The following is a 12,502-nucleotide window of genomic DNA, read 5'->3' as shown; positions in this document are numbered from 1 at the left end:
CACACTATCTCTGACTTATTTTTATTTATTTTTGTTCTCTCTCTATCTCCACAAAACACCCTAAAACAAGTTAAAAACAAATTCAAATATTATGATAGAGTCTCAATTTCGCAAATTAATTTAGGCCCCGGTAGCAAAATTTAAAATTCGTATATAGTATCAAATTTATCAATTTAAGTTTTCCAGTTCTTGAATTTCATTAATAATCTCTTACTTGGGGCCTGATTTCTTCGTTAAATACAATAATTCAATAACTGATTAATTTATCTTAAAAGTACCACACCAATTTCAATATTATATCTTAATATTTACATAATTTTGTAATATTGTACAATAGTTCGCGAAAATAATAACAATTATTGATTATGTTTGACAAATATTTATTTCTCGACACAATAAATGGTTCGATTTCCCACCAATTATTAAATTTTCATAGCTAATATTTATGTCCATTCAATCATCATTAATGCTTCATCTTATCATGCTCTTTATTTCTATTCAATTTTTACACGTTGGAATCATCTACAACCCTAATTTATTCACCTGTAATAGTAAACGAAACAACTTTTTTTTTTTTTTTCATTTTATGAAAATGAATAAAAATTAGAGGGAAGATGGCTTATATTGAAAAGTAACGAAGAAATTATTATTTAAAAAAAATAGAAGAGGAACAATTAGCTTTGCAACTACCACAATCGAATTTGTCTTTAAATCACTAGCAATCGAATGAAATTTCTTATAAGTTTATATATCTTATATATCACAGTTTGTAAAATATTAATTCTTATACTAAAAATGAACTTTTAAATTGCATGATTAAAATAAAATTAGAGCGTCTATAAGATCTTGTAAATATAATTTTTTAATTAATACTAATGTGTTCAAAATACGTACAGGTCCAATGAATATGGACTATGCTCAAAGTTTGGGCTGATGTGAATGCAAATTCTGAAGGAAGGGATATGCAGAAAAGGAATTAGCACTCTGACGTCCAAGTTAAATTGGATTTGATATTGAATAAAACCAAAAAATAAATAAGTATGACTGAAAATTAAGATATGATGAATAAAGTTGGTGAAAAGTGTAAGAATACGTGATAACGTGCTTGTAGAGTGCTCAAAGAGTGAGAGAGATGATTTAGAGAATAAGAGAAGTGTGAGGGACGTTGGTCTCATGAAGGTGTCCCTCGTGTGGATGAGTAAACATGTATTTATATAGGGTGTCCCCCTGTGGTGGGATGCTGCGCATTCCCTCTGTTTTAAAAAAGAATGGATAAAGTTTGTTTGGATAAGTCGTACTTTGTTCTTATCTTCTGTTGAATGCTTATCTCCGAGTTGGGTGACCCTTCGTCAACGAAAACTCCTAACCGCTAGGGAATCTTATCCGCCAAGGAGTCCAGAGCTTTGGAGGACTTCCCTCGTCTGCAAGAAGTCCTAACTGCCAAGGAGTCCTTCCTTACTTACCTTGTCCTCAGAGACCCCTCACCTGTGAGGAGTCCTAGCCGCTGGGAGGGTTCTCCTAGAGCTGATGTGATCCAAGGTAGTTGCTAACACATGGGTTGATGAGATGCCACGTAGGAAAGTTCAGGGCTTTGGGGGGACTTCCCTCATCTACAAGGAGTCCTAGTTGCTATGGAATCCTTGTCTTGGGAAACCCTTCACTTATGAGGAGCCTCATCCGCTATGGAGGATCCTCTTAGGGCTAATGTAGTCCAAATTGGTTGCTAATACATGGGTTGATGAGATACCACGTAGGAGAGTGGACTTCCACTTGTGTGGAGCTTTTGGGCCTAATATTTTGTTGGGCTTTGATCATGATCCAAGTAGAAGGATGTTTTGGGCCTTCTCCCTTTGCCAATATGTTCTCTGGAGGGAGCCTACCAGGTCCTTTTGGGCCTCCTAGGATGTTATGAGCCTCTTGTTTCTTTCTTCCTTTTATATCGCTTGAGCTTTTGGACCAGCTTCTTTTTGTGCACATCAAATATGATTAAGATTAAATAAAATATTAATATTTTAAAAGTAACTTAACAGCTTCTTACTTCTTCTAAGAGAATTTATAAGCCCTCAACATTTTATTCTCAAATCTTATAAGCTTCTATATGAAAAAATCTAGAAGGTTTTTTTTTTAAAAAAAAAAATCTATATAAAAAAGGCTAATTACATTTATATCCTCTACTTTATAGTCCATTTACACAAACTATTTTGTTGTAATTACATAATCCTATAGCAAAAAAAAAATATGGATAATTTGTGTAATGACATTGTTGTTTGTCGGGAGTTTATATATGTAATTTTTTAAAAAGCAAGAGTGATTTGTGTGAATTATGTTGATGTACTGGTGGATGGATGTATGTATAAATTTAGGTCAAGAAGGTAAATGTAATTATTCATAAAAAAAAAAAAAGTAGAACCCAATTACTTGTGAGGGTAAGTCATGGTATTTTTTTTTTTTTTTGAGTAATATATCAATTCAATAATACATTAATTTATCTAAGGCTAGTAACAAAGTATGCTGATTCAAGCAGCAGATCAATATAATAATAAATGATGATAAATTACAATAAATTAATAACTCAATAACTCATATAAAATATTAAATACTTATATAAAATAAAATAAATAATCATATATTAAAATACAATTTAGGATTGATGAATATTAAATTTGAGAGAGTGTGCGGTCAAAGAGCATAAGATTCCTTGCAATCCAAATTCCCGTGATGGGATTGGTAATAATTGCTTAGAATTTGGGTCAGTCAAGACAGCACCACCAACTCACCATTATTTTTTACTCTACGCATTTTTCTCAACTATACTATTTCCATTTTCCCTTTTTTTTTTTTAAGATATAATAATAGTGAGGAAAAAGCGAGGAATCATGACCTATAAAAAACGCCTTTTACTTATTTAATAGTCCCTTCAATACGCTTTCTGGAATCCAAGAAATGGAATCAACAACTCTTCTTTTCACACCTTATTTTTACTCTTTCCAGAATCCAAGAATGTGTTTCTTTTGCCAATAATAATAATAGTAATAAAAAGAAAACGATATAAAAGAATAACATGTTTTCTTTTTCTTCTGGGATAAATTACAATTAAATTTTATAAAGTTATGTCTAATTATACAAATATTTCATACCTAAAATCTGGCTCTGGAGGTGCTGATGTAATTTACCATTTTTCCTTTGAATATCGATCAATTATATTAACAATTTGGTTTTATATTGATTATTGAGATAAGATGAGAAATTGATTTTTTTTTTTTTACGTTTGCTAACTGTATTTTTTTTTTAATTTTTATTTTTTGTATTCATGGAATTGCAGTAATCAAGTTGGACAATATTGTGATAAGTTTTGATTAGAACAAATATTTCATCGCTGATAAACTTTTCAAAATAAACTATAAAATGTATATGACCTTTTAAAATACCTTAAATTGTTTAGTAAAAAAATAAAATATTAGTAGTTTATAAATTACCATAACTAATACCATATAAGTTTTATAATTTTATTTTATCCGAACAGATTAAATTTTTTTTTACAGAATAAGAAATTTTATAAGCTGTAATGAAATAAAACTTTTATTTTTTATTTTTATTTTTTTTTAAAAAAAAAAGGATGAAGAATCTATTTGAGGGAGCAGGCGTCAAATATACGTACATATATTCCTTCCCCCACAAAGATTCAGAGATGGATTTGGGATCCAAAGTATTAACAAACAACGTAACAAAAGAGAGAGATTGAGAAGAAGAGATACCTAAATCAATGCCTTTCCAATACGACAACCAAACAGTCCCTATCGCCACAAAAGCATCTTTCACGTGATCATCATCGCCCTTCTCACCACGCTATCTTTCTCTCTCTTTTACCTTTCATTATTATCCATTCCACCCTCAAGCCCATTCTTGTCATTTCATTCCCCCCTCTCTTGTTGTTTCTGTTTTGGTCCCTGTATTTTCAGTCGATTCTCAAAATTGTCTAGATTTCTTTTTTATTTTTCATTCTCATCCTTTCGGGGGAATTCCGACCATTTCCCCAACCAGAAATTGGCCTTTGTAAAATGTACTAATAAAAATAATAGTAAAATATACACAATTATAAAGTCACCCCCTACTTTAAAGTTTAATTTCAATTTAGTCCTTTGTGTCCATTAGCCATTTGACGGCCACTGATGATCGTTGCAATTTGGGCCTTTGGCCAAGCATGCTCTCTTATAAATATATGGTGCAATTAAAAGTGAAATACACAAACAAAATTTGACAAAAATACGAAAAAAAAAAACACTAATTTTGCAAATATTGAATATCAATCAACTCAATTTTGTTTTTTGGGTGAATAGCAATTTATCCCATGTGATATTGGGAGTGAGTATATTACCCCCTATGGAAAAAATATAGCAATTTACCCCCTTGTACTTTTTAAAATGAAGCAATTTACCTCCTTATATAGGAGCTAAATTGCTTCATTTTAAAAATTATAGGGTGATAAATTAAAAAATATAGGGAGGTAAATTGCTATTTATTTTTTTATAAGGGGATAATTTGCTCATTTATATTATTACAATGGGGTTGCTTACATTTTTTATTTTTTTTTTACCTAGTTCTAATAAAAACTAAGCATCGACCACATATAACTTCTATCAATTTCTGCATGTTTACAAATTGATCATGTTTTCTGAAAATTCAACCAACATTAGCAGCATTAATAGAGCAACGATCAAGATAAAAATAAAAATATAGAATTTATTTTGGTGGAAATAATGAAGTTGTAAAGATTTCTAAATCAAATGATAATCAGCGTAAACTCTATTTTCATTGCACAAACAGGGGTGCAATTTCAACACATTTTGTGCGTTAGATGAAGATAAAATACATATGGAGACATTTCACTCACATGCCGAAGATATATCTATATGCACCAACCAAGCAATTACAAAATTACTAGATATAATAAGTTAATTGGGTGTAAATATAAATTTTTATTCATTCTTGTCTTGATAGTATAAACAAATTCAGTGAATTTTAACTAACAATGAGATGTATTTATTAGATGAAAATAAATATTAAAAATACTTGATGTCTTTAAAAAACGCATAGGTTCAATTAATATGGACTATGCTTAAAGTTTGGGCCGAAGCGAATGCAAATTCTAAAGGGGGACCTGTAAAAAAGACGTTAGCACTCCGACGTCCAAATTAGTTTCGAATTTAGGAATAAATAATTATAAAAGTGAATCGTAATGAAAAAACGAGATAGGGCTAAGGAATTCGTAGAAGAAATTATGATTGTGGTGCAATTCAATAGCTAAAGCAAGAATAGAGAGTAATTTGCAGATTTTGGAGGGTGTTCCGTTGAGCGACTGAACTTGTATATATAGAGGGGGCGCCTCCTCAAAAAAGGGGGCAAAATATGCGGGGATAAGGTAAAATTTGATCTTATCTTCAATTGATCAGCTTATAACAACACGTATTTGCTTGGGGAAGGACTCATTTCGTGTGAGAACTCCTATTTTGCAGGGAGTCCCTTCTAGATTTAGGGGTCCTGGGTTTGGGGGGCGTCTCTCTTCTCTTGGGTTGTCCTAGTTGCAGGGGGGGTCCTCATGAGGGTGATGTGGTCCAATGTGGATGCTGGCCTCGGGTTTGATGAAATACCACATAGGAGAGAGGATGCCATGTGGAACAGTGGAATGCCACGTGTGTGAGCCTTTTGGGTCGAATATTTATCGGACTTTTATCATGGTCCGAGTAAGGGGATGCCTTCAACCTCTTCACTTTGCCAATCTATTTTCTAGGGGACGTTCCCCAAAGCCGCATATCAAGTGTTTTTGGGTCTCTCATGATTTGGGTTTCTTAAGATGTTACGGACCTCCTATTTCTTTCTTCTTCTTCTTTTTTTTTTTTGAATCGTTTAAACCTTTTTAGGTCAATTTATTTTTATACACATCAACATTAAATATAATTAACAAACTACAAAAATTCTACGCATATTATACCAATACTCGTAGGAGGGAAAGTAGTATGGAAAGAAAACTCTTTGCTTGGGGGGTCCAGAAGAGTTGGATGATTGTGTGTGTTGGGGTGGGGGTACAGTACACAATTGGAGCTATGATTAGTTCTTCTTTCTTGTGCATTGATTCGTTCAAAGATTTCAACTCTTGTTCAAGAAGACTGTTCTCTTCTCTAATTCTCTCTTCTGTTGCCCCTTCGATTTTGAGAGAGCAAATACGAATCATTATATACTTCTTGTTTGGGATAGGGTGTGTGTATCTTTTGGTCCCAACACTTTCTTAGTTCTTACTTTCCCTTTTTAGATCAAATCATTTCCATAAAATATATCCTCCCTTGGTCTAATAGCATGTTAAAATGTATGTGCATAATTTTAAATTAATTGAATTCCAAAAATACTATTTAAAGAAGTTTATAAGAAATTATTATAAAAAAATAATGAAAGAAGAATAAGAGATCTGAAAATAAAAAATAATTAACAAAGAAAAACTGACAATAGGGTGGTGTTCAATTATTAAAAAAGATATATGTTTTCTTTTCTTTTTTTTTTGTTATATCTACTTGTTAGATGAGCATGCTCGTATCATATTGTTAGAAAATTTTGTATTGTAATATCATATCGTATTGTATCATTTATAGCTCCAATCAAACAATAGAAATCCTTATAATTATGCCTAAGAGGATCATTGTGCTTATTACCCCTCCCATGATTTTTTTTTCCTTATAGAAAAAGAAAAATATAAAAAATTATAAGGGATAATTACAATCCACTCCCCTGAGATTTGATATAACTACATGTAGCTTTTGTGATTCAAAAAATTACATCTAACACCCATAAGATTTGCTTCCGTCTAACAAATAAGTCTCTCTATTAGTCAAAATTCATCGAAATTGCTGATATTAATAAAAATTATAAATATATATGTATCTACTCCCAATTGACTTATTATTCACTTATAGCACGTTAAATAAATCTTTTTATGATTAAATTACCCTCATATGTCTTCACGTGTTAATGCATATGAGAAGGTATATCTTCATCGTTATAAAAATAGTTTAATCCAAAAAAAAATTATTTGACTTGCAATAAATCAGTTTTAAGTCAATTAATGGTAGATATCAATTTAATTCTATTTTTTTATTAATATTACCGAATTCAATGACTTTTGACTAATAACGAACTTATTTGTTAGATAGAAATAGATTTTAGAGGTGCTATATATAATTTTTTAAATCATAAAAAATTTATATATAATTATACTAAATTTGAGGCGATAAAAGTATGATGATCCTATATTATAAATTAAAAATAAAAGCACAAACAAACAAACAGGAAGGCGAAGAAATGAGAAGAAACAGAATCAAAGCGGATGAGAGAAACAAACATAGTTTTGAAATTGATGGTGGGGTTGGGTGAAACGTGGTAGTGTCGGCTCAGCCTGAGAGTGAGTCATTGGAGACGAATCGCCGCATATCAACGGCTGTGCTTTCTAGCATTGCGAATATCGCTGGGCCCTACCTCCCCAGATTCTCTCCCCCTCTCTCTATCTCACGCACACACACGTATTTATTTGTAATAATTAAATTGTATTCTGATTTCTGACTAATTTACCTTTCATACACTTTTATTATTCGTTCAATCTCCTAATCATTTTTGTGTTGGAACTCAAAGGTCAAAAGTAAAATATCAGACAAAATTGAGACTCTTTTTCTTTTCAATTTTTTAAACATGAAAAATATTTCTTTATACACTATATTATAAATTCATCTTTTAGTCATTTAATTTGACTTTCTTTTTTACATATATAATGAATGCGAAAAATTCAGACGCGGAATATCATTAGAATTTGAATATATAATAATATTTCTGTCGGTGTTTATTATTAATTTCTTTTTATTTGAAAAAGTGCAACTCGCTGAAATTTGAATGTTTAGTGCATGACCCTTGTAGAGATGCAATCATCTCATGTCGACTATCGTTTTATTACGTTATTAATTATATTAGAAAGTAAAATTGTACTTACACTATTTAGTTACTAAAATATACAAATAGTGCATAATTTTTTGGAGATACAACTTCAAACTGCATGAAAGGGAATCTGAGCTGAGTTTGTAAGTTCTTTTAAATATTATTATAAAATATTTTTAGTGCTTATAAACAAAGTGTTTGATAATTTTTTCAAAGAATGAGATTATAAAATCCAAAATAAGATGGTAAGAATTTATAAGCTCGTTTAGAAAAAAAAAATAATAAAATAAGAAGCTCTTTTAAAATATCTTATAAATTCATACATTTTATAAGATATTTTTGACTTATAAAAACTGTTATATATTTTATTTTAAAACTAAGCTTTTAAAGTGTTCAGATAAATTAAATTTATCAAGCTTGTAAGATGTTAATAATGACAATTTTTTAACCAGAGTGAACAACAAGAGGAGTTTGTTATTTAAAAAATAAGCCGAGAACTCCTTATTTTTCTAAAGGGATGATTATATTTACATTTCCAGATATATTATTTTTATACATACCACCCATATTTTTTTAAGTAATTATAAAAATCATTCCCGACAATCAAAAAATAGGGTGTAGTTTGTGAAATATTGTTGATCTTTCTGGGAGTGTAGATATATTTTTTTAAAAATTAGGGACAATTTGTGTAAATGATGTTGACGTCTCTGGTAGACGTAGCGCAGTTCTCCAAAAAACATGGGTAATTTGTGTAAATAGATCATAAATCATGAGGTGTAAATGTAATCATCCCTTCTCTTAAACGAGTTTATAAGCTTATAGCATTATATTTTCGACTTTTTATCTTATTTTAAAAAATCTACCAAACATTTTGCAATCTCTTATAAAATTGATTCAAAATTTTGTAAGTTCTCACCAAAACTCCTTCTTGATCTTATGAGCTTCAGTTAAATTTAATCAAATTTATTTTATTTTTTGACCAATCATGATGCATAGGCATCACTATTTTTTTATTTTTTGAAATTTCTCCCTCAGAACAACTTTTTTTCCTTGGTCCAAACACACCCTTGTGAAACCCAAAAGCCTGCCATGCTATATTGCTCTCTCCATCACTCCATGTGGCTCACGCCTCCATCATTTTTGCCCCTTCTTCCATTGTGCCCATCAGTGCGCTGTTTGCCACACCAAACACACTACCCTTGAGATTTTCCTTTCTCCTTTTGGCAATTGTGCTTCTTTTGCTGTACATTTCCACCCATCTTTTAGTTGGCAAACAAAGAAAAACACTTTCTTTTAAGGGTTGAAAATTCATTGGGGGATGAAAAAAAAATAGCTTTTGATTCAAGTCCATCAAAGAATTATTCACGTGGCAATTAAAAGGACTATTATCACTATACATCCCACATTGCCATATATTCACTTATCTATCCAAAAAGAGAGATATGATATATTCGATTTGACTGTAGACACGATGAAAATTTTTACTACCAATAGACAATTACAGCTTTCATCCCCACAAGCCCAATTCCAAAGAGTAGGGTTGTTGTGTATTTTCAATCATCCTTGTTGCAAACTTCTTTAGAGATTTGCGACTCGATTCTTGAATGAACTCAAGTTCATTCATTTTTCACGGTAAAAACAATTGTCGGTACACTTTTATATACTTTTTCAAAAAATCCCTTCCTGTGATATTTTTTACGATCTAAATAAATAAACAAAGGAATAATTACACTCCTCTTTCCTAAAATTTTGACGTAATTATACGTAAACTCCATGTAGTTTGCGAAATTACATCTAGCACTCTTGAAGTATGCTTTTGTCTAACAAATAAATCCCTCTATTAATCAATATTCACTGATTTTAACAAAAATCGGGAAAAAAAATCTATATTTACCCTGGTTGACTTTGTAGTAGGTCAAATATATATATATATATTTTTATGATTAAATTACTCTTATACATCTCCACTAATTAATACAAGTAAGAGATATATCTTCATCGTTGTAAGAGTAGTTTAGTTCGAAAAAAGTTGTTTGACTTGCAATAAGTCAGTTTTAAACCAATCAAGAATAAATATCAATTTATTTCTTAATATCAAGAAATTTAGTGAATTTTGATTAACGATGGACTAATTTGTTAGGCGAAAACAAATCTTAAGAATGCTACATGTAATTTTCTAAAATCTATATATAATTATATCAAATTTTAGAGAAGAAAAGTGTAATTATTCCATAAATAAAACAATAATTATTTTATGCAGCTTGATGATGGTTCCTGCATGCAAATGGCTGATTCTAGGTGATCATTAGCTGTTTTGTTCCCCTCAAATGACCTTACGTGGAAAAAAATAATCCAGAAACATCTGCTATTATAATAATACCAATATATATTTGTTTTTTCATAATTAATTATTTTTTAATAACAATCATAATGAGTGAGCACTGAGCAGGCATTACTTAATTGGAATAATTTAAATTGATGGGATCTTTGCTTTTAATTATCCCAACATCAAACTCATGAATCCATATCATGATAACCTATCTTCATGCTCTTTAATTGCTCCCTCTACCTTTCCCCTTACTTTATTTTATTTTTTATATATTAAAAAAAATAGATTCTCTACGTTTCAATAATAATAATAAATAAATAAATAAAACAAATATATGAAGTGGCGGTCATGTGCTATCTCCACACCTTAGGTTTTGCTCAAATCAAATTTGGTTCGATTAAATTAATTACAGAATATATATAAAAATTATTTATTATGTGATTGGTTAATTTTTTTAATTATATATTAATTATATTATAAGTGTATTAATATTTGTTATATAAAATTGATTTATATTCAATCAAACTCATTCTAAATTAAAATTTTCCAATATCCGTCAAAACTTATATTTCTGAATTATTCTCTACAAAACATAATAAAAGTTTTTAATTATTTGACAAGAATACCCTTTTTCTTGTTAGGAAAAATAATAGGTAGATTTTTCTAAAGAAACCAACATACAATTATTATAATATTCTATATGCAATACATCAATAATTTTAATCAATCAAATTCGGAGTTAACAAATAAACAACATACTACTGTTAAAAATAAACTAAACATATACATTTGTAGGACTCAAACTCACGAAAAAAAAAAAAATTCTTGTTACATAATGCATTCTTGTCAGGATCTGAGCTTCGTTGGGAAAAAAAAAAAGATATTAAGGCCTATGAACTATTTAAATTTCTCATCTGCAATCGACATGGGACCCTTTACCTACATCATCAATTGTCATCAGCCCGAGTCGGTAATGAAAGATCAGTTGTGCATAAGATTATCACCGGAAAAGATGACCTAATGATTATAGATGCATTATTAATTATCTAAATAATAATATTTTACACAACTCTTAATAATTACATTATAACAAAATGAAAACTATTTTGTTTAATATATATTTTTTACTATAATAAAATTATTGCTTGACATTTTATTATTAATGTTATATTTTGTTGTAGTGAATAGGCTATAGCCTATAGTATCAATAGGGTCAATTTGCATATTCTTTTGACGTAGAAAGTAGAGCCAATGTGTTTTCGGCAGCATATGGATTAACAAAGGTCTAAATAGACTAAAAGATTTTTTTTTTAATACTATTTATAAAATCTCAAAATCTTAAAAGTAACTATTTTGGTAGGCAAAAGTATATAAAATACTCTTTTATTTTCACAAGTATAATATTTTTAAAATAATTAATTATATCAATAATTCTTTATTTGTACACATTTAAAATTAATTTATTTTATCAAAATAAATATAAAAAAAAGTTAAAAATGCACACACGTTGACAACTCCTTCAGTTCATAAGTTACGGCCTTCCGATCTCAAGTCCAACACAATTCTGACTTGGGCCCATCCTGAACCCATGCAGGCCGAAACCTGTTGCAGGCCCATATCTCTTTTTTATTTTGTTTTTGGATAAAACATCATCTTCTTTTGAGATTTGATATAATTATATATTTTTTTGTTATTTAAAAAAATTATAAATACTCCCATGACTTTAACATCCATCTGATAATAAACCCATTCCATGAGTTTCCGTTAAGTTTTTATTCAATTTTTATGTTGAACTGACCAAAATACCATTTTTGCATTATAAATTAAAATATATATTTTTGAATTTTTTAAAAATATTTTTATGAACTAATATTTTTTATTCACTCTCAATTTTTTTATATTTTTTCAATTTTTTATTTTTTAAAAAAGTTCAGCAATGATAAAATAATAATGTCCACTCCACCACTCAAGAACTACATAATTATTTTTTATTGAAGGGTATTTATAATTTTTTTAAAAAACAAGAGGTGCCTTAAATAATTCAAATGATTTACATTTATTTTTTCTAATTTTCTCCTTCCAGTAATTATTCATTAGATTTAATTTAACATTAATAAAAAGAGGAAAAATAGAGATCCAAATCACAATAAAATGGGCCGTGAGTTTTTTTGGGTAATGGCCTCTCTACTTGGGTTGGCAATG

This window comes from Sesamum indicum, linkage group LG10 (assembly GCF_026168435.1).
Source record: "Sesamum indicum cultivar Baizhima isolate 11 linkage group LG10, ASM2616843v1, whole genome shotgun sequence".
Lineage (NCBI taxonomy): Eukaryota > Viridiplantae > Streptophyta > Magnoliopsida > Lamiales > Pedaliaceae > Sesamum > Sesamum indicum.
Note: the sequence above shows the minus strand (reverse complement) of the source record.